At 36.6% G+C, this 27,886-nt stretch overlaps 2 long non-coding RNA genes across 3 annotated transcripts in view; one reads left to right on the forward strand and one right to left on the reverse strand.

The window, feature by feature from the left end:
- Positions 1-2,159: 2,159 nt before the first annotated feature.
- On the reverse strand, positions 2,160-3,481 carry LOC122237667. Its single transcript, XR_006216263.1, has 3 exons — positions 3,318-3,481; positions 2,935-2,990; positions 2,160-2,576 (listed from the first exon to the last, which is right to left on the reverse strand). It is a non-coding gene; the product is annotated as an uncharacterized LOC122237667 (long non-coding RNA).
- A 128-nt stretch (positions 3,482-3,609) lies between these two features.
- Positions 3,610-27,886, forward strand: part of LOC122237668 — a 38,614-nt gene continuing 14,337 nt past the window's right edge. The window contains exons 1-4 of one of the 2 annotated variants that reach the window (XR_006216264.1): positions 3,610-3,887; positions 10,423-10,639; positions 18,938-18,999; positions 23,682-23,732. This is a non-coding gene — a long non-coding RNA (uncharacterized LOC122237668). The remainder of the gene's footprint in view (positions 3,888-10,422; positions 10,640-18,937; positions 19,000-23,681; positions 23,733-27,886) is intronic. The other variant, XR_006216265.1, reaches the window with a different exon arrangement.

The raw sequence follows: 27,886 nt of genomic DNA on the forward strand, positions 1-27,886 counted from the left end.
GATGCTTTTCTTCTTAGGGCATTTGCCAACACTTACCTCTGCATGAGAAGAAAACACAGCCAAAGGGCCATATACAAGGGACACAGAAGCCAGCAAAACAACTGAAAATATCAAGTGGCTGGAAAGACAACAATTTGAGTTCAGGGCTGCCAAGGTGGCAGAGATTTCAAGGGCAAGATCCTAAAGAGAGGGGAGGCACATGGAAGCGAACTCTACACTGTTAGTGTTTCCGCTTTGTCAGCATTTGGTGAATTTTAAAGCTGGCTAAGAAGAGGCTGAGAAATGGATCAGAACTACCCACTGCCCTGTGGTGTTCTACACTCATAGACCAGGAATTCCATTGGCCCAAGTTAGCAGTGCAGGTTGAGGTTCTGCAGGCAAGAATATAAAAGCCTTATTCAGTGGTGATGTATTGTTGGCCCTCCCAAGACAGAAGGGGTCCAATGCAGTCAATTGTCACCAGGTGGTCAGTTGGTTTCCTTGAGAAATAATCACATATCAGGGCTCTGTTTTGGTCTCTGTTACTGGGAGGCAAGACACCTGGAGGTGACAATGGTCAACATGGGTTGGGTACATAGGAGAACATATTGTTCGGCCACGGATAGTCTCCATTTCTCCTACTATGTCTACTCTGTTTATGTACCCATTGAGTTGGTTCTGGGGTTAGCCACTGACAAAATCTGTAACATCTACAGACTAAGTCATTTTTCTTCTTGGTTTTTCAGTACCTCTTCCATAAGGGTTGCATTCTGGTAGGTATTAGTGTGTGATACAAAAATAATTCCACTTTGTCCTATATATATCCCATATATCCACCCACTGTCTTCTTGCCAGACTTACTCATTTAATATTATAATTTTTTTCCTTCCAGGACCCTGACAACCTGACTAGGTCATTGACCACAGTATAAGACTCTGTACGTAGTGTTTCCCAGGGCTACTTTTGCTTCCAGCAAGAGCTTGCAGAGTTACTTATGGGAAGATTTTCTCTACTTTCTTTCAGCGCAGTCCCTGAAAATAGTTGTAACATAGCCACCACCCATTTGTGTTTGAATCCACACACCAAGATGTCCTATCTATAAATCAAGTTGGGCTTTTCCCTCCTCCAGAAGCTAGTCCTAGGTATAGTCCATATGGTCACAGATACGAGGTGGAAGATAGGTATGAATAAAATCTGAGTAATTTGGGCTATCTGCTCATTTGCTTACTCTTATCCTTCTTGAGTTGGTTCCTGATGTCCCATTTCTGATAGACTGCTAGCCCTGTCTGACTTTTGACTGGATCCATCTGATAGAACCAGCTCTGACGGATACATGTTTAATTTTTGTCCCATAGACAACCTTCTCTTTCTATCAGGGCTCGATAGCACCCAAGAGCCATCTCTTGAAATGTATATAATTTTCTAGTACAGCTTGCATGGACTCAACTCTAGCCCCAAGGAACTACATTATGATTTTCTCATTGGACCTTGCTATAAACACTATATTTGTATCTCCTCACCACTAAAATCTCCATCTCCATAGACTCTTCCAGATACTGTGATCCAGGCCAATGGCTGCTTAAATTGTAGCCAGGACCTGCTGTGAAGTCCTTTCCTATTCAGATCCCACTCAAGCCTCAGAACTTTTGAGTCTCTTGATATATGGGCCAATACAGTAATACTAAGTGTGGAATGTGTTGTTTTTGGAATCCTAAGAGGCTCTCAAAACTTTGTACTTCTATCTCTGTGACAGGAGATGCAAAATGAAGTCGTCTTTTACTGTTACACCATACATGTTCAGAGTCCATCATTTTACTATTTTCCCTCGGCAATGCATCAGTATAACTTAAGAATAATCATCTAAATCCATTGTTCTTACGACATTGTTCAAATCCTAATCCTCATTTTCACTGCCATCATTCAACTAACTGGATCATTACCAGCAAGGTTATTACCTTCCACTAAGGCAATTCGCTGCTACTGCCAGTGAAATATTAAGCAACTGGTCACCATTTTTTGTTCCATATTTTTCTTTGGATTGGATTCTCCTTGCTAGCCAGGCAACAAGAGAACCAGTCCCCAATCCATCTTTTCGCTTTTTTTCTTAAACCAGTCTCAGTACCAATGTTCTCTGTTCACAGCATCTGATAAGACATCAAGATATAATTAGACACAAGTAAGCTTTATTGTGGTAAAATCCTGTTGAGGTTAAAGACGGAGTGATCAAGAGTAGTAGAAAGAGCCTTCACAACATGATGCAGGTCTAACATCTATAGGGGGGAAAAAAGGAAACAGAAAGGAGGAGGCAGAGATAGGAAGGGCTCATGTTATAGAACTACTCTCAGAAAATTGACAGAGAGATCCTGAAAATGATTTCTCATTATAGAGGTGGAATACTGGGCAGAAGGAGCCCATCTTTCGTACCCTTGACATGCTCAGTCATTGGCAACAGGGTGGATGAAGTTTGGCCTCATCTTAAGCCCCATGGAGAATCTGAAGGTGTACAACAGCTGGAGACTCCCAGTTGTCCTGAAATAGTAGGTCCTTTTGAAGGGATATCTGAGTGGTACACACCATGGACAGACACTGCAATGAAACTTAAAAAAAACCCACAAAATTCAGTGATTTGACCAAATATTATGTTTAAGTTATGTTAATAGAAGAAAAGAGCTAAAGAAGAAAAGAAACAGAAAGCATGGCATCTAATTTTGGCAGAAAATTTTGATAGAAAAGAAGCAAAAAAATAAAGTTACAGAATTTTTAAGCTATGCAAAATAATACACATAATATAAAATATTTAATTTCTCAAAGAGGATGCTAACAATGGAAAAAAATTAAGATTGCATTCTATTATTTATTTATTTACTTATTTATTTATATCATTCATGTTTCAATAGTATATGATATGAAATACAGTCAGTTATTGTACACAGTTGGAAATAGTGTAAAACATACCAGCTTTGGATATACGCAGTCATTCCATACTCTTGTATGTGTGTCTTTTTCATGCTCTATGTATCAAGAATTACAACAGGAAAGAAAAAAGTTGGAGAGCTCTTAATAGTGGAAAAATGCAACTAGCTGTGAAAATTAATGAGATGTAAAGAACACATTGAACAGAAATAACAAAGAACTATAAAAGTAGAAAGGAGATAAAGACCACTTTATGTAAAAATTTTGGAAGCAAATCTTGGATCTGTATAAAGCTATTAGTTCTAAAGGAATTTTCCCACATTAAGTCAGAATATGGCACAATCTCTTGAATATGTACCACAGGGTAATGGGGAGGAAGATGCAAAGTACAATATGGGATCCTTTTTTCAGTAATTTCATCATACCTTCTATTGGACTACCCTTCCCAGGGAGAGTCGTTATAAACATTGAACAAAATGTAATAAACTCTTTGCCCTGGGGTGAAGTGACAGGCAGGTGAAAACTGGAATAGGGTCCATGAAGAAACTCCTGGCATACATTGTATCCTCAACTGTAACTTCAGAGGGTCCCTCCTTATATCTCAAGCAGCAGCAGTAATAATGGCAGTGAGAACTCTGACAATGGTGACCAGGGAGAGTTGTCATGGTAAAGTCTCTATGAGAGAGAGTTCGTTGATGTCCAGGCTCTGAAGGACATCTTAGCTGGCTATAGCGGATGGGGGCAAAACCCACAGAACTCACCGTGTGAAAATTCTGTCCTGAAGAACCTTATTACGAGATCTTCTCCCTTCACCCGTCATAGATAATGACACTTTCCTTCCAGTTCAGAACGATAGAGTGGAATTCTAACTGCAGTAACAACAGCAGTGGGTGGCAGAGGGGTTAGGAGTGAAACTGCTATTTCAAGGCAACATCTTGGTGGACCAGTCAGACCTGAGTTGTGTAGTGCCAATGGAACAGTAACAAAACTGAGCGGTAAGCTGGCCAGGTCTATGGATAATGAAATTGACTCCTGACTTTTGGAAACATTTAAAAACTTCACCTGGGCCTGTGCAGTGAAGCTCTTAGAGCATTTCAACTTGGACATAAAGGTGAAGGTGGCCACTTACGCACAACCTGGGGAGTCCTATGATATAAAGCTCAATCATTGTCTGTTATTTGTGGAGGCTCTTAATATTGTTGATTGATTTTGTGAAAAGAACCCAAATCTTATTTATTTATTTATTTATTTATTTCTAATTAACTAATTAATTAATTTGAGAGAGAGAAAGAGAGTATAAGCAAGGGAAAGGAGCAGAGGGAGAGGGACAAAGCGGGGAGTTGGGGGGCATCCTAAGCAGGCTCCACGCTCAGCACAGAGCCAGACACAGGGCTTGATCCTACGACTCTGGGGTCATGACCTGAGCTGAAATCAAGAGTCAGACGCTTAACACACTGAGCCACCCAGGTGCCCCTGATTCCTTTAGTTCTAAAGACCAATACAGACATTTAAATAAAACTATAAATGCAAAACATAGATTCAAGATAAAAATTCTCTGTAATTTCTAAAATTCTGTGCATCTTATTTGTTCATTGGATGTCAATGCAATCTTCTGTTATTCACTAGCATATCTAAAGTTTCCATACTGAGAATTGTTTTTAAAAACATTAGTTATGGGGCACTAGGGTGGCTCAGTCAGTTGAGCGTCGGACTTCAGCTCAGGTCGTGATCTCGTGGTTTGTGAATTCAAGCCCCACAGCAGGCTCACTGCTGTCAGCGCAGAGCCTGCTTTGGATCCTCTGCCCCCCTCTCACTCCACCCCTTCCCCACTCATGCTCTCTCTTGCTCTCAAAAATAACAAAAAACATTAAAAATATATTAGTTACATTGTTTGTAATTAGTATATTTAAAATGTAAAAAATTAATGTGAGAAATAGTAGAAATGAATGCAAGCTGAGTAAAAATATGGAAAAAAATAAAAATGGGTTAAAAATCACCAAATGGCATTGTAATTATATAATACTTTTTAAAGCCTAAAAATGAAACAATCATATGATCAGGATATTATTTTAAAATATCGTTCCGCAGTTAATTCTTCTATACGATGGGGAAATATGAAGATTGCATTTCTGTGAGAGTAAAGTTTCAGTTCATTTGCAAGTATCTTCATTTTTGTAATAGGGAAAACTACTTGTTATGGGGGGGAAGGAGACTAGCACATTCATTCAAAAAGATGGCACATTTACAGCCAAAGTTGTTCACTGATATTTTATTGTTTTGTTAAGACATTTGTCGCCCATTCTACCTCATTCTGATTCTGAGAATGTCATTCTATTGCTTAGTCAGGAAGAGTACTGCAATATACTTAAATGTAAAACCCAAATGGTTTTTATGGTTTGTTTTTCTGTCAAAAGCAAACATATTTCCCTGAGTTTTCTAGCTCTTTGTTTCTCTTTAACTTTCTGGATACCATCAAAGTTGAATGGATACAAACCAGTTCTTGTGCTACAGATTAAAAAAAAAAATCTATCTGATGTTTTCAAATGGCTGAAGTTTTCACCAACAGTTGTAAAATTTTTAAAAATAAAACTCTGCCTGCCAGACAGTTTCACATTTGGGAACTCGGCTTTGCTTCACATATCCTGGCCTGAGAAATAAAGTTTCCACATTCCCAGAAACTTAATGGCAATTCCACATTGCTGTTTCTCTCTGGGGGTTCCCAGCATATGTATCAAATTACTCCCTCTCTGAGTTCATGTTCATTTAAAAATCTGTCCCCACCTTGAGCTTTATTTGTCTTTGTCATTCTATATTATTTTTATGAACTCAATTATTTTCTGGGAAAATAATTTCTCTTTATACTATTGGCTTGATGGCTATGAAAATCTCTGGACTAAAATTCTTTAGGTGATGTTGCTGGCAGAGGATTTGTAGAGATATCTCAAAATAAAGGAGCTCAATTAAAAATCTTTCCACTCCACACAATCGTATTCTGGTTTTAGACTTCCCTTTCTCTCTCTCTCTCTCTCTCTCTCTCTTTTTTTTTAATGTCTATTTATTTTTGAGAGAGAGACAGAGCCAGAGAGCGAGCAGGGGAAGGACAGAGAGAGAGAGAGGGAGACACGGAATCTGAAGCAGGCTCCAGGCTCTGAGCTGTCAGCACAGAACCCGACGTGGGGCTTGAACCCATGAACTGTGAGATCATGAGCTGAAGTCTGAGGCTTAACTGAGCCATGCAGGTGCCCCAAGACTTCTTTCTTCTTCTTCTTCTTTTTTTTTAAGAGCATTGTTACCTATGAAAATATATGTGAGAGATAAATGAACCCTGACACTCTAATCTCTATAGATTAGAGGCTGAGTTATTTTTGTGTTAAATGTGAAATAAGAATATAAACTTAACATTCAATAATGTATTTAAATTTGGTTTACATATGGGAAGATAAGTGCTCTGGTCTAAACAACCTGCCTATATTGATAAGCCATTAGAAAACTACAATACACATTTCTGATTTACTGTACATTCCTATCATAGAGTTTGTCATTTATAGCCAGTAACTATATTTAATATTTAATTGAATTCTGTGTATAGCAACCACAGCTAGGTTAAGTGGCAATTTATTTTTGATCAGTGCTTTTTGATGATAATAATTGGAAAATGATGAAAAAGTAACTGAATTAACCTTATTTATATTTGAGCAAATCCATTTATGTAAAAATGATTAATTAGAATATTTATAAATACAGTCTATTATAGACTGTCAGATACACTTTGACATAGGGATAAATGGATCCTTCCGTTTATTTCTAGAAATGTGCTATCTGAAAAACAAACTAAAGGAAAATGTGCATTTCTTTAAGAGTCTTTAAATATCAAAGTAAACAGAAAATAAGCAATTTCTGAGGGAAGATTTGGTCTACTCCATACCACTACCAAAATAGTCACTTATAAACTTAAAGCAAAAATCTGTTGCAAAAGTAGGAAACAAAGTATTGTGGAAATTGAACAAGCATCTTTTTCCCCAAGCTTAACTCATCTGTAGGATTTCTATCACAGTAGACTGCATTCACTTAACTATGCACCCTTTTATTTGTTTGCTTATTTATTCCTTCCCACTCTATTCCTCTATCAGGAGAAGTTATTAAGCATAATACATTTATAGCCTCAGGGCAACTGGGTGGCTCCGTTGGTTAAATATCTGACTTCAGCTCAGGTCACGATCTCATGGTTTGTGGGTTCGAGCCCCCGACAGCCCAGAGCCTGGAGTCTGCTTCACATTCTGTGTCTCCCTCTCTCTCTGCTACTCCCCCCCCCTCAAAAATAAATAAACATTAGAAAAAATACCTTTATAGCCTGTCTTAAAGTGTCAAAATCAGTATCATAAACCCAGTGTTAAAATTGTTCAGTCTAGTTAATAACATCACCTAAACTTGCAATATGAACCAATATAAAGTAGGTTTTAACTTATTTTCTTAGGAATACTGCTGATGAGCTTTTTGGATAATAACATTTATGAGCAACATGTGTTGTTGTTATTGTTGTTGTTTTGTATGTAGTAATAGTTTAGGTGTTCTTCTTCCTGGACCATAATGGGTTTTAATTCATGGCAAGTACATGAAAATGAGACATGTGATACTGTTGTAAACACAGATCATTTAATTTCTCATATTGATAGAAAAGATGTATCAAATGATAGCTTGTCAAAAATGTAGGAGTCCATATCAATCCAAAGGTTTAAAAAGGAGAATTAAATTTAGCCTGGGCCACTTGGGAAGTGAACAAAGAATGTTGTCCTTGTTTACCTACCAGCTGGATCTTCCCTTGCTATGTTGCATTAGCTGGTGAAGTAAACAAGCTGGGTTATTTTTTTATACATAGTAAAATCTCCTGGCCAGTTTAAAGGAAGCAAGGGAGCAAGTCCATGGATGAGTGGTGAGAACTTTGCTGAATAACTGAACATAACCTTTCTCTGTAAGGTAAGGTTAAAGAAAAAGTGCCACATGCCGTCAGGAGTGGCTGTTTCATTTGCCAAAGCTTTCTAAAACCCCAACGTGCTATGGTGAAAATACAAACGTTTGCAGCTCAGGTATCTTCTATTAAGACTAGTTAGGATCAGAAAATATGTATTAGAGTACCACATTCACAATGGATTGTTGAAGGAAAAGTTACTGCTACATGGCTTTCCCTAACCCCTGCATTATACGAAATTTCCATGTAATTTAGAGAAGATAGAAATACTTTTGGCTTACTGGATTTTATGATATTTGATTTTATGAGGTCTGATACCTGCATAGAAGTAGGCATTGCCAGAATCCACATCTGGCTCAAGGGAGAACACTTTATAAAGATTTATATGCATTATAATTTTTTTAATGTTTATTTATTTCTGAGACAGAGCACGAGTGGGGGGAGGGGCAGAGAGAGAGGGAGACACAGAATCAGAAGCAGGCTCCAGGCTCTGAGCTGTCAGCACAGAGCCCAGTGCGGGGCTCAAACTCACAAACCATGAGATCATGACCTAAGCCGAAGTCAGTCGTTCAACTGACTGAGCCACCCAGGTGCCCCAAGATTTATATGCATTATAAACCACCCTGCCCTATATTGAAAAAGCTTTTAAAATTTAACTCCTTCTGTCCATCACCCATCATACATCCTATGACAGAACCTGTGGATTTTATCTAAAGAGATGAGAGCATCAAATGTGAAAGCTCAATCTTCAACTGAAAATTTTGGAATGATTATACGGATAGGAATCTTCTCATGTGAGGGCTGATCTTTGGTCTTAATACTGAAAAATAATGAGAAAAGAACTAATAGTAATAGACACAGATTTTTTTATATTATATCCTTAATGCAAAATGAAATAGCAGAGAATAGAACGTCTAATTCTTAGTAAAGACTTTGCACTATCATCATGAAGAAACCAGCAATAGCTCCCCAAATACAATAGACTATATGAATTAATATAATGGAAAGGAATTCTAATTCTCCAGAATAAGACTGAAGATGTTGAATGTCCTCTTTGCTGCAAAATGGAATGATGGGTAGCATATGCCTGGGAGAAATGTGAGATTGTCTTGAGCTCCAACCTTCTTCTCACTGGAACGCTTTCTCAAGTATGATTTGGTGTTCTACATGAATACATAGTATGTAATGTACTATATTATACATTTTATCATATACCTTTACATTTTTATCGACAAATTAGAATTTTCTTTATATTTTTTATTGGTATGTTGAATACACTTATCTAGAAGCCGTTTGTATTTAACTTTTACATAAATACCTAACAAGTTAGGAATAATTTGAATAAAGCTAACAGGAAGTAAGAGACATTCCCCTTTTTTCTATTTTTCACTTAAAAGGACATTTGCCATTAAAAATAGAGGATTAACATGAAAGTTCATATACTAAGGCCTACATCTTCTCTTGGTCATTACAATGTTACAGATAGGGGCCCCTGGGTGATTCAGTAGGTTAAGCATCTGACTCTTGATTTTGGCTCATGTCATAATCTCACAGTTCGTAAGTTCAAGCCCCATGTCGGGCTCTGCGCTGACAGTGTGGAGACTGCTTGGGATTCTCTCTCTCTCTCCCTTTCTCTCTGACCCTCTTCACTCTCTCTCTCCAGAATAAATAAATAAACTTAAAAAAAATAATGTTTACAGATAAATGTTATCCTCACAGGCAGGAGAGGGAATTATCTTCCCTGAGGCTTTGCCAGCCCATAAGTTGCTTCCTGCCCAGAGCATTTTCAATTCTCTTCTTAGTGCACTAATCAAAAATATTAGCAAATAGTTAGAGATCATTAATTTGAGGAATGTGCTAACCGGAAAGGCAGACCAAAATGCACAAAAAGAATAAGTAGAAAGGATAAAAAAAAATTCAAATAATTTATTAATGTACTCAGAAAAATAAAAGAAGACATTATAATAATCCATGAAACAAAAGGATTGTTCAGAGAGCTAAAAAAAAAAAAAGCTATAAATACATGTGTGTGTTCAGAAATGTTTTTCAAATACTCGTTTGAAAGGTTGGAACATAAAATTGAAAGTTGGAAAATAGAAAAATTGATGAGAAATAGTTGGGAGAAGTTTAGAAAATTAGAGGAAAACAATACTTCTGAAAAGAATAAAAAGAACAGGGCAAGCATGAAATATCAAATCATCTAAGAAAGTTTCCCAAAATAGTAGAACATGTTGTCTAGGTAGAAATAAGCCACTTAGTGCCCAGTACTCCCTGTACCAAAGCCCATCAAATGGAAACTCTGGAAAACTGAAGTTCAACAAACAGAGGATCCTGAAAGTTTCCAGAGAGGAAAAAAGATATAGGTTACTTGAAAAGGACCAGGAATCAGAATGGCATCAGCCATCTTTACAACACAGGCAAGCAGGAGAAAATAAAAAACCTCTTCAAAAACCTGAGGGAAATTGTTTGCAAAATATAAACCAAAAGTCAATGAAATTTGATAATAGAAAAACAAATTTTGAGACATTTAATCTCAATATTATCTCCGTTGCCTTTTTTCTTAGGAAGTTACTAGTTGCTATGTTTCACCCAAATAAGGAAGTAAACCAAAAACGAAAAAAAAAAGAAACCTATGTGACCTAGGAAGAAGATTCCATGTAAAATGAGGAGAAAGGTATCTCGAGGATGAGAGAGGAAGATCCTCAGTCAGAAGCCTCAGAGCCTTCAGCCAAGACTGGAGACTTAACAACCCTGGAGAAAGCGTTCCCTCGAGCCATTTAAGTAGGTAGGGGCGCCTGGGTGGCTCAGTCGGTAAAGCATCGACTCTTGAAGAAAGAAATTAAGTAGGTAAAATATCTGATGTATTAAGGGGAGGTGGATATTAACACAAGAGATTTTAGAGCAAATTAGTGATAAGTTCTTAGATAGCTGAGCAAATTACAAGGCAAATAATTGTCTGGGAAACCAAGGTTCTTCCAGAAGGGGAAACACCATCCTGGTACACATTAACGCTAAATTAGGACTGGTCTTCACGTGCTTATTTACCGTAATATCAACCTTGGATATTAAACTAATAAAGTTAAATTATAAACATATTTTGGGAAGGGAGTGAGAAGTGTGAAGTGTGGAGTGCACACATAAACAGTGGTTTGAAACATGGAGAACATGAGAGAATTTAGTACTTAATTTTCATAGTAGGAAGCCCATAGAGACTGGCTTTAAAAAATCACAGAGTAGAACTGTAAGCATGTTATTTATAGATATGAGAATAAGTGCTTAAAGAAAGAGCTAAAAGAATGAGATGAGAGCATGTGACTGCTATTGCTCTTAATAGGCTTTATAGATCCATTTGATGGTGGAAACTATGCTAAAAATAAAAAAAAAATGAATTAAAGAAAAAGAAGGACTATACCTCCGTATTTGGTATTACTGAACAATATGAAGTTATCTCTATGGTGCTGCCCTTACAGAAATATTGTCATTTTATACAGAATAATTGAACTTTTCAAAAAAAAACACCCGGTGGTTGCTTTTGAAAGAATTCATATACTTTTTAATTGGTATGTTCCTCCCGTGTTTGACAAAATTCAGGCTACCGTAACACTTTGATAACCATGGTAATAAAACCAGCTTCTTAATGTAGGATCATAGGATTTTAGATTTAAAAGGAACATCTGAAATTATATAGCCAATCTCTTCCTTTTAGACATGAGGAAACTAAGGTCCAGAGAAATTAGTGACAGAAATGGAACTATTTTCAGTTAATTTTTAAAAGAACCTATCCACGGAGATGAACAGGAAGGATCATAATACAGAAGGTATGGAATCAGATTGATCTGGCTTCATATTCTGTTCCTACCTCTTATCAGCAAGATAATATCTGACAAATTAATCTCTCTTAGGGATGAGAGATGATAGTTTATTGGATTAAATAAAGTAATGTATATAAGATATATCCCTGGTATAGAATGCTCAATAAATTATAGCTTTATTACCAATAGAGTTAAGAGTATACATCCATGATATGTACAAAACAGGAGTTATTTTCTAGTCTGGATGACCATATAATTTATCATGCAAAGTAGTCTCTTCAGAATGAGAAAGCTCACTATTAACAATAATGCCCAGAACACAAGGTTTGGGGGTGGGGTGGGGAGCATTTTCTGGTACTTACTTTAATTACAGATTTTTCTAGTGTTATTGAGATATAATTGACAAAAAGCTGTAAGATACTTAAAGTAAACAATATGATAATTTGATAATTTAATATGCGTGTTTATTGTGAAAGGATTCCCTCAATTTGAGTTAGTTAACACATCTACCACCTCAATTATTTATGTGTTTTTCCTTTGGTGAGAATATTTAAGTTCTATTCTCAGCAAATTTCAATTATATAATACACTGTTATTAACTATAGTCACCATGTTATACATTCAATCTCAAACCTTTTTCATCTTTTAACTGAAAACGTGTACCCTTTTACCATCCTCTCCTTTTTCCCCAGTATTGGCAACTTTTTTCAGTTGGATGCATATATACTTAGAGTCTACATACAAGTGATACCTTGTGGTATGCAGTGTTCGTCTTTCTCTTCCTGGTTTATTTCACTTAACATAATGTCGGGTTCATCCATGTTGTCACAAATGACAGGATATCCCTCTTTTTAAAGGCTGAATCATATTCCATTGCACGTATATATGCTGTCTTCTTTATCCACTCATCCATCAATGGACATTTAGACTGTTTCCATACCTTGGCTGTTGTGACTAATGCTTCTATGAACACTAGAGGAAGGATATCTTTTCAAGATAAGGATTTGATTTCCTTTGATTATATGCCCAGAAATGGGATTGCTGGATTAGGGTAGTTCAATTTTTTTACATAGATATAATTGACATATAACATATTAAGTTTAGCTGTGCAACATAACACATTCTATATGATTCTATATTTGTATATGCTGAGAAACGATCACCACGGTAAGTCTAGTGAACATCCGTCACCAAACATAGTTACAATTTTTTTCTTGTGAAGAGAACTTTTAAGATTCACTCTTTTAGAAAATTTCAAATATACAATGCAGTATTATTAACTACAGTCACCATGTTGTGCATTATATCCCCATGACTTATTTATTTTATAAATGGAAGTTTGTATCGTTTGACCATTTTCACCCATTTTTCTCACCCCTTACTCCCCACTTCTGGCAATCATCAATCTGTTCTTTGTAACTGAGTTGGGTTTTTGTTTCTGTGTGCTTGTTTGTTGGTTTTTTTGACTCCACATATACATGAGATCATGCAGTATTTACCTTTCTCTGATTTATTTCACTAAGTATAATGACTTCAAGTTCTATGTTGTCGCAAATGGCAAGATTTCCTCCACTGGATGTATATATAAACTTGTAGTGGTTTTTTTTCACTCCTCAGTGAGTTCACTCCATTCCTCAGTCTTTACCAGGAGTAAATTCACTGCTGGGATGGCTTTGAGAAGCCTAGAGAAAGCAATGTCAGTGCTGAGTGATGTGAAAATGATCAAGTTGCCCTGGCAGAGAGTAGAGCAAGAAATAAAGAGGCTGAGGTTAAGTGGGCATGTTGCAATGGATGTATTACACAAAGTGAAAAAAAAAAAAACACTACAAGTTTATAACGGCCCAGAGGACACATGAGGAATGAGTTGTGGGAGGACCAGCATCGCTATAAAGTTCATTTCTTCTGCAGGCCAGGACTAAGAGTGGGAGAGGAGTCTGGTCACAGAGCTGAGTTCCACATGGGGACGATTGGACCCCAAAGTAATAGGGACCGGGTACACCACGCCACAAAATAGGCCAGGAAACTGAAATTATGATTAGAACCAGCAAGGGTGAAGGCGTAGAAAGAGGAGTGACAAACAAAACCCTGTGGAAATGGTTCACAGAATGTGGTGTTCTGAGGCACAAAATAGAAAGGCAGCTGAAAAGGGTGTTATTTAACATACACAACTAGCAAAAGGCCAGAATTAGAAGAGTTAGAAACTGAAAGTAAGATCTTTCATTTAGGTCTCAGTCCTGAGTCAGTTTTTAAACCAGAAATCTTTTTGACAGGACTGGTCTCTATGTTCCTAAACTGGAGGAACTTGCAGCAATGCAATGAATGTATATAATTCCTCCAGGACTTGCCCAAAGGAAACTATGGCCATTTACTCAGGTACACTGGAGAAAGTGGTTCTTAGACATTTTGAAGATAATTGGACATAAAGTCTGAGTTGGCATTGATGCCTGGAGACCTAAAGTATCATCATGGTTCCACTCATGATGGAGATTTATCAGGACTGGGCAGTAAATGGAGTCCTGGCTGAAGCCCAGCTCACAGTGGGCCTCCTTAGTCTCCATACCCTCCCAGCGGTCATTTCCTAACTTCCTGAGTACAATATTGGAAGTGAGTGATATACTTGGCAGTTGGAATAAACCTTACACTGGGTACTTGGCCTTTGGGGAATACTCAGCTGAAACCTTAAAAAATGACTTAAAAGAAGTGAATCAAAAGTAGGATTATATCCTGGGGAAGGGGAGACATGGCAAATATTAGTTCTACCCGTAAAATCCGAAAGTATCAGGAATAATGTTCCTTATCTTATAATTTCCTTCGCTAACCTGGTTCCTGCAGAAACTGGATGGGTCATAGAAAATGACTATAGACCACTGCAAGCTCAACCAAGTGGTAGTCCCATTCACAGCTGCTGTGATGGATGTGGAATTATTCCTGGAGAGGATTAATAAGGCTTTCAGTATGTGATGTGCAGCTGTTTTGTTTAGCCAAGAGGATCAGGAACAGTTTGCATTTGCCTCAGTTGGACCACAGTATTCACTGGCAGGGTTGCATCAGTGATATGTTAGCTCCCCTACCTTCTGTCATATTCTGAAGAGGTATGTACCACCTGGAGTCCCATAGAATATCAGACTGATTCATTAAAACAAAGGCATCAAGGGGCGCCTGGGTGGCTCAGTCGGTTAAGCGTCCAACTTCGGCCCAGGTCATCATCTCACGGTCCGTGGGTTCGAGCCCCGCGTCGGGCTCCATGCTGACAGCTCCCCTGTTCATGCTCTCTCTCTGTCTCAAAAATAAATAAATGTTAAAAAAAATAAAAAACAAAAACCAAGGTATCAAGTTGACCAGCCAGGATGAGCAAGAGGTAGCTAAATTATGAGAACTTTGTTCTATCACACATATGCTCCAAAGGGCAGAATTAAGATTCAGTGGCCTGTCACTTCAGTCAATTTTTATTCAGGGACATGTCAATCCCTAATCACAATGAATGAAACACAGCTCTTGATAGACCTCTTTGAGTTCTTGAGGCAACATATTCTGAACCTAGGAATACTGCTTCTGACAAACTGAGTGATAGTGATTTGAATGACCAGAGGCTACCAAATTTTGAGTGACACTTAGAGCACCAAGGGCTCTGTAGCAGGTCTGGGCTGTAGGGAAAGCTGTTCGGCTAGTAGGTGCAGATGACACCTTAAGCCTTATGGCTCTAGAGATGCCAGTGATTGGAAAATATATAGTATGTAGTATTTGTCAAGCTCTTGTGAAAAACTTATAACAAAGTGCCCTGGGGTTCTATTTGTGTGCCTGTCTACAAGTAGCTCTTGGCAAGTCCCTGGGATTCTGTAGACATGGAGCACTAGACGGCAGGCCACCAAATGACCATGCTTCTATGATCTGGGTTATGTCAGACATTCTACTATGGTCTGAATGTTTGTGTCTCCCCAGAATTCATATGGTAAAATCCTGACTCTTAAAGGTGATGGTATTACAAGGTGAGGTCTTTGGAAGGTGATTAGGTCACACAACTGAAACCCTTATGGACCGGATCAGTGTTCTTGAGATCCTTAGCCTATCTGCCATGTAAGGATACAATGAAAAGTCTGTAACTTGAAAGGGAGTCCCCACCTAACCGTGCCGATACCCTGATATTGGACTTCCAGTCTCAAGAACTGTGAGAAATAAATTTCTGTTTATAAACTGCTCAGTTAGTGGTATTTTGTTATAGCAGTCTAAACAGACTAAGACCCTTCCAAGTCATAAAGATGTATGGGCCCAAATAGCAGCTCATCCTAAAAAGGAAACTGAGCAGGAAGAGGAGGAACAGATAAGCTGACTGAGCAGAGATCCCAGACCCCCAGACCTTCCACAACAGTTCCATCAGGGCCATTTCCCCAGTTCGCACCTATGACCATACCAGGGAAGAGGTGGGGTAAGAAGTCCATACCAGTAGCTAACAGAGGAGGAAATTTCCAACTTCTAACTTATGGATGGGTCAGTTTGATTTGAAGGCAAAAGCGAAGAATGGATGATGGCTATATGATGGTCATATTCAGGGCTGATTTTGAAAGAGTTAGGAAAATACCTTCCCATTAGGCAGAACTATGAGTATTACATCTGGCCATCCACTTTAAGCTTTTTATGTGGGAGAAAAAAAATGGCTGAAGGTGAGAGTATGTGCGGATTCCTGGAAATTACCAATGGCTTGATTGTTGGGTCATGGGCCTGAAAAGACAATTATTGCTATAGCAGATATCTAAAGGTTACAGTTTACTGAGGATTCAGTATCAAAAATTACATAGCTTTCAACTTGCAAAAAAAGGACATTTAGTAAACTCATCACCTTTAGAGAGTTTTCTCTATGTCAAAAGAAATTTCTGTTGAAAAATTTCAGTTTTCGGTCTGGGTTTTAAAATATGTACCTTTAAGTATGTTGTAACTTTTCAGCCATATTTGGTGGCATTTTTCCTGTGTGTGTATGTGTAGAAGAAAAAAGTAAATGCAATTGTTTCCTGCTCTTGATGGAAAACAACAGTCACCAAAAACCACAACACGCTTGTATTTTTTCCACTGTGGAATCTTGAAAAGGAAGATGCCAGAGTGTGATGACATATATGTTGCCACCAAATACTTTAATTATCACATTTCTTCATGGAGCTTAGTATTTTCTTAGACGCAGCCACCACAGAGTGGGATGTCAGTGATCCAAAAAATTAGGCTTGCCTCAATATGCTTAATGTCAGGATTTTTTCAAGCATCTGTTAAAGTTTCAGTTTTTTCAATTTAATTTTCTTGCTAGCTTAATTTTTGTTAGTTAGGAACATTATTTTCAGACTTTCAAAGTTGACATACTTACATATGCTGTATAACCACCCATGCTTTCTGTATAACAGATGGGGAAAGTCACGTGTCTTTCAAAGCATTTTCATCATAGGGTGCCTGGGTGGCTCAATTGGATAAGCATCAGACTTCAGCTCAGAGTATCTGACTTTGGCTCAGGTCATGATCTCACAGTCTGTGAGTTTGAGCCCCACATCGTGCTCTCTGCTGTTATTGTGGAGCCCTCTTCAGATCCTCTATCCACCTCTCTCTCTGCCCCTACCCTGCTTGCACGCTGTCTCCCTGTCAAAAATAAGTAAATATTTGAAAATAAAACAAAACGTTTTCCTTCTCGTGGTAAATATGTCCGTACAACTTGATTACACATCACTGTGACAGATTGTGACAAGGAGATATTTTCTCAAATGGTAATTATGTGTTGTTAGGTGCCTAGTAGAAAGATGCCTAACATGAAATATTTGAGCGTTCATGCATACCTTAAATGTAGTGATTCCTCTGAAGTATGAATGTTTTAAGGATTAGTACTCTCATTGTCTTATGAAACCATTCACCATCAGATGTGAAGTTTCAGAGAAGTTTTGTGTCTGTGTAGATTTTGGTCCTTTACTGGAGACATTTGATCATTGTTCCTCAATTTTAAGCAGAAATGAAGCTATTGCAATAACCTAACGGATCCTCTAGCAGTCATTGTCCCTTTTATGCTTTCATACCTATCACTTACTAATTATACTTTCAAAAGTGTATGTCCAAAGCTTTTCATGACATCTTAATGCATCCTGCTTGAGGGTAAAACTCTTAGCACGACATTCAAGAACCTGTATGAAATGTACTCGTCTCACACTTTCTAGTCACATCTAGTACCATTGAGTATTTTATGTGATAAAAAAATGGGGGCATTCAGCTCCCTATTTTTTCTCAATGCTCTAAAAACCTAACCAGGGTCTTAGACCTCTGTGTTTCCTCTAGAGTACCTACCACAATATATAAGACATAAAGGAAATATAAATGCCATGGATTTAAAACTAGATGATTACCTTTTCGCGGTGCCTGGGTGGCTCAGGCAGTTAAGCGTTGGCTCTTGATTTCTGCTCAGGTGATGATCTCCTGGTTCGTGAGTTTGAGCCCCATGTTGGGTTTTATGTTGGCAGTGCAGAATCTGCTTGGAATCTCTCTCTCTCTACCCCTCCCCACATCTCTCTCTCTCTCAAAAATAAATGAATAAAATTAAAAAAATAAAAAATAAATAGATGGTTACCTTTTCAACTGCATGAAAAAGCTATTACAAAAATGTAAGTAGCCTGTTGGAATATAAAAAACTTAAGTGCAAGACCTTGAATACAATCCATTCCTTGCCAAAGATTCAGCATTCTGATGAAAGAACACATTGGCAGGAGGTGGAGAGTCTCAGTCCTTCAGAAGGAGAAAATGTGTGGTTTTAAGGAGTAATAGTTAAGTACAGTTGAAAAAATTCACTCTTTATGATCAGAAATTTTATGGGTAAATTGCCTTTTGTGACCTTCTTGAAAAAAATTAATAGTCCACAATACTGCTGTCACAGAAGAAAGCATCCGAGTTCCAAAGGCTTGAATTAAAAGAAAAAATTTTATATACAACCTTGTTGTAGGATGAGGACTATGTTTCCAGTAACCTACACTCAGAGGCTTATATTTTAATTTAGAGATAGTCTTACGTGACATTTGTCATTAACAATATGACAGAGCCAACTGGGAAGCATATCTACAGATTAATGGCAAAGCAGAGAAGGCTCAGATTCTTTACAGTATGTTCGCTATTCTTCATGAAATCTGATTAGCATACATTTTGATGATGATTCATCTCCTTTGCACATTAGTAATATATCATGTCATTCATCACAAAGATAAATGTTTATCCATTTATTTACTCACCGTACATATTTTGAATCTCTTCATACCAGTCACAGAAGAGGCAGAAAAGAACAAGATGCTCTCTGCATGAATCAGCCTCTAGGACATCAAGGTAGGCAAATAAATATGGACACACATATGTGGCAGTCCAATATGGTAAATGTAATAATAAGAAGCATGTTAAATGTAGAGAGCTATCACAAATACAGTAATTAACTCTATGCATGTATGTATAAAAGCTTTTCTAATTATCCATGCCATGCTAATTAGGAGTACTCTAAGGAGATAAAGTATGTGTGAGGGTGTGTGTGAAAGCGTGTGTGTGTGTGTGTGTGTGTGTGTATGTGTGTAATTATTCCTAGCTGAAGAAATATTACGTGTAAAAGAATGGAGTTATAAAATATCTACTCCACTAAAACATAAAACAAATTTAAAGGAAATGAGGCAAGAGATTTAGATTGGGACCGTATCAAAAAGGGTTTTGTAAGCTAACTACGAGGTATGGGCTTTAGAGCATAAAGAATTATAAGTCATAAGCATTATAAGCAGGGGAATCAAGCTAAGGTTTTTGTTTTAGAAAAATCAATTTGGTGGCAATAGGAAGAGTAAACTAGAGGGAGAGGGCAAGACTAAACACAAGAGGCTATGAAAAATTTGCGAGAGAGTTTATAAGAGATTGAGTTAACATGTAAAAGAAAAGAATGATGGATAGATTTGATAAATAGCAAGGAAGAGTCACTGAAAGTACTTGACCAATTTGATGTGGGGGAAAATGCATGGAGAAGTATCTTGTGCATAGCTTACAATATAACATGAAGAAACTGGTAGAGTGGTAGTGATTCCAATACAGGAAAAAGAGGACACAATTGATAGCATACATCTTGAGCTGGGAACTGGATGAGTGCACGTAATTCAGCTTTCAACAATAAGATATCAGAAGAGGAAAATATCATGTAGATGCAGATTTAATAATAAAGTGGATACATTTGTAGATTTTTCTTTGTTTTTAATTTTTTTAATGTTTATTTATTTCTGAGAGAGAGAGAGACAGAGTGTGAGCTGGCAAGGGGCACAGAGAGAGGGAGATACAGAATCCGAAACAGACTCCAGGCTCAGAGATGTCAGTACAGAGCCTGAAGTGCAGCTCGAACTCACGAACTGTGAGATCATGAGCTGAGCCGAAGTGGGATGCTTAACTGACTGAGCCACCCAGGCACCCCCATTTGTAGATTTTTCTTAATGACAACAAAGTCTCTAAAGAATAAGGGATGTTATGTTGACGAGAGAGGACTAATAAGCAGTGTTATGGAGTCAACTAAGCTAGAAAGTAATGTTTTTTTTTTTAAACAATGTTTTTAAATAAAGTCACGTTTTCCTATATCACTCAATTTCTCCAGTATAAGACTATAGATATCAGTTATTAGGCCCAATTCAAGGCTGATGGATTGAATATTGAGATCCACAGATTAATGTTATAAATGACTTCTGTGTATTTGTGTGTATTATATATATATATATATGCATATGTATGTGTATACTTCCATATACACGTGTATATTCTCTCATTTTCTGCCTCTCACACATACATATATGCACACAAATGTACATATAGGTATATGTATGTACATATATATATATATATATGCATACATGTGTGTGCATATATGTGTGCGTGTGAGTATTTGGTACATACCAGGAATTCACATAGACATGAAATTTCAGAGGCAGTTCGGCAACAGGAGGCTTTGTATAACATCCTGAGATAAAGAGAGGTGGTAGGTATTTGAGGATACAAAGGGGAGGAAATCATTAGCAGAAAGGTGAGAGGAGATATTTGGAAAACAAAGTTGCCCTATTATGCAGATAACTCTCTTAAGTAAAAAGGAATATCTATTAATAGATCTTTTTGTGGTACAGGCCCTCTATCTAAATTCTTTTTAGGCAGTTGGGGAGGAGACCAAAATTTTTTTCTGAGTTTTTTGTGCCTGGATTGTTTTCAGTTAACAATAATCTACATGCCACTGTGTCCCATCTAGGGGCAGCCTACTCTTGACCCCTACAGTACACACACACACACACACACACACACACACACACACTGCTTTCAATTATTTATTTAGTCAACCAATACTTATTTGACTGCATCATTGGTAACAATACATGCAAAATAATTTAAAGAGAATTTTGACATACATTTCATTTGGTAACATGTTTAAGCAGTAAAGTTGGAGAAAAGTAGGTCTTTGGATCACCGGTCCAGGGCAATTTCAACTCAATACATTCGCTGTCATCCAGCTGCCTACATTTATTTCTTGTTATCAGCAGGGTATGGTTAATGAATGTTAACCAAAGAATACTTTTTTTTAAAGGAAGCTCAAATAAGCCACAGGATTTGAAAACTCAGTATGGAACCTAGTACATGAATATGTTCATTATTCTTTTCAATCGTTTTCTTACATTTTTTTTTAGAGAATCTGCTGAGACCTCTTTAAAATGTGGCCTTTGACACTATAAGAACCAAAATTTCTCTTTTAAGATATTTTTTAGTCTTTGATCAATAAAGCCAAAGAAGACCTGTAAAATTACAGTACTATTGCTTAACAAATTGTCATATATATTTTTTGCTTAAGTAAATCAAAAATTCTTCCTTTATTTTAAGTTATCATTCCAAACTTATAATAAATCTCTTAAATTGGGTACCTCCTATTGAGAAGAAGAATGAAGATTATTGAATCACACACATAAAATGGCTTTGCTGCAAATTATATACATTGGAATGATATGTAAAGAAATTGAACAGCTTTGTTAACAAATTTTAAAATTAAAAGTCAACTTTTGTTGGGAAGGGTATCTAGGTCAGTCTTGTTAATCAAAAATAATGAAAAACCTAGAGCTGAACTTTATAGATCTATCACTTTGCATAGCCAAAACATTTTAGGCGAATGCAATCTTAAAACCACACAGATTAAACATATCAAAACATTTATTAACCAACAGGATTAGAATAATGTTGAATTTATCAAACCAAGGGAATCTTCTTCTTAAAACATTTTCAGATTGAGAAGAAATTGCCTAAAGCCGTTCTTCTAAAATGGCAGTGGTAAGGAAACCTTCTGTCTTTTCTCCCTCCCTCTCTCCCTTTTGTCCCTCCGTTTCTTCCTTTCCTTTTCTCTTTGTTTCTTTCATTCCTTCCAAGCTTTCTAATCCAATGTAAACAAATACTTCTGTAAAATATATTTGATGTTTGCTACTGATCCCTGCTAACTTCTTATCAAATCTCCTCTGTGCCACAAAGCCCTCAACCTCACACTTTCAAAAGCCCCTGTCTCTGTAAGTACCTCAGTCTTGTCCCCAACACTGAAGAACTGTGAAGGAGCTGAGATTTCACCCTACTTGCAAGTTCATAAGCTTGCAATTTCGTTGACGCTGGGGGAAACAGGAGACTCCTTGGTCAAAGACAAAGTCCTTTATTATTCATAGCACAGTTGAACAACAAACTCGCATCATTTTCCCTTATCCCAAGTCTCACAGGGAAGCACACATGGGCCCAGATGGACTACGTTTTACAGAGAGGAACCCTAAACATAGGGGACCCAGATCTTTTATAATGGGGATGAACCTGTCCATCTTTCCTCTTGTGGGAGTTATTACCTTTATTATACTAGACAAAAAGCATGCTTGTTCTAGAGGGAGACACTATCTTTAACTTCCAAGGATTTTTGCTATACAAACATCCTCAAGAAGACAGCCTGGATTAAAAGCAATGGGCAGTTCTACTCACAAAATGTAAAGAAATGTGAGATTTATGGAGAATTGGCTACCAAAAGTAGTTGGCTTTGTGTCAGAATTTTAAAAGTGATTTCTAGGTGACTGGGATTTTTGCCATCCTGACTTATTTCTCTAATTTAACATAATGCTTTATGTACTTCGATCTCCAACTGTTATATACCTTTTACACTGTCAGTGGACATATCCATTTGTAAAATCTCGGGCACCTTGGACACATTTAGACAATGGTCAGTCCTTTTGACCCTGTCTTGCAGAGAATGTAGGTGATGTTTGCATGTTTGCTTTCTGGGATTTTTTAAAAAAATGTTTTTATTTATTTTTGAGATAGAGAGACACAGAGCATGAGCAGGGGAGGGGCAGAGAGAGAGGGAGACACAGAATCCAAAACAGGCTCCAGGCTCTGAGCTGTCAGCACAGAGCCCTACACGGGGCTTGAACTCACAGACTGTGAGATCATGACCTGAGCTGAAGTCAGACGCTTAACCAACTGAGCCACCCAGGTGCCCCTCTGGGATTTGTTGTAACTTATCTTGTTCTGCTTTTGCTAAACAGTTGACATACTCAGCCTGTCTTTATCTAAGAATCAATCACTCAATACGAGATCCTTATATGTCTCAATACAATCTACATATCTTTGTTGTGTGTATGTGTGTGTGTGTATAAAATACTTATTTATTATATATTTGTTTTATATTTACATATCTTATTTGTATGTAACATATAGTTAAATATATATATTATATGTATATATAATATTTTTTACACTTGATCTTAGCCAAAAGGCCGAGAAGCGATATATATAATATATATAATATAAATAATATATATTTATATAATATATTATAATAATATATATTTATATAATATAATATATATAATATAAAATCTATAATATTTAATATATATTAATATAATATATTTATTTAATATATATTTAATATATAATATAAAATATATATATAATATTTTTTAACCTTTTTTCATTCTATTTTATCTACTTATAAGTGTCACCGTTTCTGCACTCAGACCAGTCCCACTGATGAGAATTTTGTGGAGGTGTGTATTTAATTGTATAATGTTTACTTTTTCTATTGCTTCATCTTGTTACATGGCCCTTTATATTTAACTATACTTTATTATTAATGTGTTTTTATTAGTTTCAGAACAGCAGGGATAAAGTGATAATGGCTGCTTAATTTCTTTGGTACATTGGCTAGTAGAGCACTGGTGTATTAAGATGATAAACAAGCATTGTTTGGTTATTTGATTATGTTGCAGTGTTTTGCAATATTCAGAGAAGGCAGAGAAACTTGAAAGGAAAAAATGTCTTCTATAGAGATAATACAACTCTCATTTCTTTAAAAGGAAGTAGTTTTGTGTTTGTCTCATCTGCCAAAGGGCTATATATTCTAAGCCATATTAGGGCTCTGTGGGGAATAAACTATGCACTTCAGATGTTTTAACCTTTAATTGGTATCGAGACACTGCGGACCAGAGAAATATCCACATAAACAACTCATGATGAAAGTGAATTTGAAAAAGCAAGATTGGAAATGAGGCTGCAGCTGGAGAAGACACAGAAAAATAACATTTTCTTCTGAAAATTGAACAGCACCCTTGCATTTATTCCCTTAAAAAAAATTATGTCTTTTAAAAATGTATTATCTGTATAAATTATGAATGTAGTATATGTTTATTTAATCCAGTAAATCAATCCAAAGTGTAAGGAAAATGTTTTGAATATCCTTCTACCATACTGAATTAACTAATGATAACAGCATGTCTTGTATTTTTCCATACCTTTATGAATTTTCATATGGACATAGATAAAAATATGCAAACCTATAGGTATGGCTTATTGGTATAGTTGTTTACAATAAAGATTGTAATAAACATTTATGAACATATTTTTATAATTTCTACAACTTGAATTTAAACATATAACAGCTATTCTTCTCAGTAAATTCAGAATTGATATAATTATTAAACAACTTCACTCTTGATGGTTATTGTTTTGTTTTTTTGCTTCTATGAATATATAAAACCCTTGCACATAAAAATCCTTGCAGTAAAAATTCTTGTACTTATGTCTTGGCTATTTTATTTCTGTAAGATTATTTTAATAATAGGATTTCTGGATCAAAGTTTATGGTATTTTAAATTTTAACAGCTACTGATAGATTTTTTAATGCCAATTCCCATATTACTTCCAAAGGTTCCCCAAATTTCGACTTCATTCATCTCTATGAGAATTCTCCTCACCACTATATGCTATTCCTTCTTAACATTTTTGTCAAACTAATGTGCTACATTACTTTATTTAATATGTATTTCTCTGCCTGACTATTAACATTAAACACTTTCTCATGAGCTATTGGCCATTGGACTCCTTTAGCCAATTATCTATTATCAGTTATTTGTCAATTAGTTTACATTTGCTATTTTTATGGTAAGCATAAATCTATATTTGTTATTTTTCTAAGTTTGTATTTTTTTAATTTTTGACAGAGACAGAGACAGCATGAGTGAGGGAGGGACAGAGAGAGGTGGGAAGAGAGAGAATCCCAAGCAGGCTCCATGCTGTCAGCATAGAGCTTGATGTCAGCATAGGCTCGAACTCACAAAACCACAAGATCATGACCCAAACTGAGACCAAGAGTCAGATGCTTAACTGACTGAGCCACCCAGGCACCCCCATATTTGTTAGTTTTATGGGAAGCTTTAGTTACTTGTTTATCATTTGTGCTGCAAATATTTCCCAAGTTAACATGTTTTTACATACTAGCTTTTGGTGTCTTTTGCCATACAAATTATATGTAGTGCCATATACCTTCGATTTTGCTTATCACAACTGAATTATCTGTATTGCTTAGGATGATCCACCCATTTCTAATACTTTGAAGTTAATGAATACTTCTAACACTATAGATATGAAGCGATCAAATTTATAAAAGATTTTCTGTGGTCTAGGCTTAGAGCTGAGTAGTTATGTGAGTTTGGGGATATTTCAGAGTCACTTTGTACTACTCTTTCTTGTACTTATTTTTCCAGGATTTAGGATTGTCAATAAGACAAAATATGTCCGTATTTATAGCTATGCTTATATCTGTTTATATCCGTATGTATCTTTGGCAGAAGCACCTACTATGTTCCAAATATTGCTGTAGCTTTTTTCACAAAATGCTTATAACAACTATAAAGCATTATGAGGGAAATCCCTTGAACTACTCATCAGCATTATACGAACTGTTACTTGAAATTTAGAGAATTTCACCAATGAATGGGGTGAGGATTCCCACTAATGTTGGGTAAGGGGAATTGGCTATAATCTTCCAAACTCAATCTGTAAGTGCAGATAGTAAATAGCGTGGAACTCACCAGAACTGAATGCTTAGTTGCTCACCCAGAGGAGAGCTATGTTTTTGTTTGATTTCCTCTCGATGTAACATAGAGATCTCTATGTATTTTTCCTCCAGGTATTTCAGATTTATAGTCAAATCAGATCTAGCTTCCTACTGAATTTCTTTGATCAACTGCTCATATATAGTTACTTATATACATGGCAAGGGTAAGCATATAAAACTATAGTTAAGCATTTAAAACTCATCATTTTCTGTTTGAAACTCTTTCATGTCTTCCTTTTGCATTTAGAATACCTTTACCTCTGTTTACAAAGCCCTACATCTTCTAGCATCAGCTTGTGTCTCCTACCCATGTCATGTCTCTATCTTATTTGCTTTGTCTTCTCTAGACACACGGGCTTCTTATGACTCTTCAGAGGCAGCAAGGTTATTCCTTCTGACTTGCCTGAGATTATTTCCCAGTGCTCCTTATCATGTATCAGCTTAAAGACCTCCTCCTCAGAAAAGTCCTCTCTTTTTATCCAGTCTGAAGCAGACATCAGTCACTTCCCATTGTTTCTTATTTTTAACTCCCTGAATGCCAATATATTTTTAGGTGAGAATGTTTTATCTCCCCTAAATAGATCCCTATGAATTCTCAAGAGAAGAATTTCAATACTGCCCAGAACTTCAGAGTTAAGAAATGAAGCTGGCATTCAAGCACATGTAGACTACATCCATTGCCCATTTAGTAACCAGTATTTTGTAAGTGTTAAGAAGGATGTGGTCAAGAATATGAGATATTGCCAAGAAGAGTAGTTGACTGAATCAAATGCTATCTAGGGTTTACATGGCTTAGTAAAAAAGTCATAGAAATTTGACAAAGCTGTTTATTTCTCTGGAGTGATAAGGGCAGACACCAAAATGTATTATACTGAGGATGGAAAAATAAACAAATTTTGAGGGAATCCATGAAGAGACAAAGTTTTTCTTAGACTGAAAGATAATGTCTGAGATAGAAAAGCCTTAAGTCTCAGTTGTTGATAGGAAGGATCTATGAGGAGATTCTGAGGGTCAAAGAGTGGTGGGAGGGATAGTTCCTTGAGCCAGGGTCTCATGAAGATGGAAGGAATGGAAGAGAATGAAAAGGCTAAAGATAAAGGTTTAGCATAGTTTGGAAGAAAGAAAGGCAGTTTGGCATAGTGAGTAACAGTAAATAATTTGGAGTTGAACCACCTAATTTAAACTGATTGACATCAATTTCCTTCACTGAAAAATGAAATATGTAATAGATATTTTCAAGGGTTGTTGTGCCTATTTGAGAAAATTAGAGTTCAATATGCATATGTTGCTCTGTGGTAGTTATCACTATGTGGTAGTTAAACAGCTTACCCAAAGTAAGTTCCTGGTAAGTGATGACCAAGACTTGAGCCCCTAGTACCAAACCCAGTGACTTAATTACTATCTCTTCTGCCCTTCAGGGTAAAGAGTTCCCTAGATATCACCATGTTTATTTTTCTTAACATAGGAACATGTTTTCTTGTACCTATAAACACAAACATGGCAACCCTTCAAACATTGCTGATATGTTTTATCTAAGGTGTTTGAAGGGAAGGAGACCATGGACAAATACGTGCTAGGAATGATTCACCTAGAATATCATTACTTGTAGTTATCCAGGTGGATGCTGAACTCCTATTTAGCAATACCATAGGATTAATTCATGTCATGTACGTATAGGACAACTATGTCACTCTTCAAGAAAATGATTCAACTGTAGGCTGTCATATTTGCCCCATAATAAATACATGGTTGGTGGCAAGTGGTATTTACTCATGAGAAAGAAATATCAATTAAAGTGTCAAGATC

Source organism: Panthera tigris, chromosome B1 (genome assembly GCF_018350195.1).
Source record: "Panthera tigris isolate Pti1 chromosome B1, P.tigris_Pti1_mat1.1, whole genome shotgun sequence".
Lineage (NCBI taxonomy): Eukaryota > Metazoa > Chordata > Mammalia > Carnivora > Felidae > Panthera > Panthera tigris.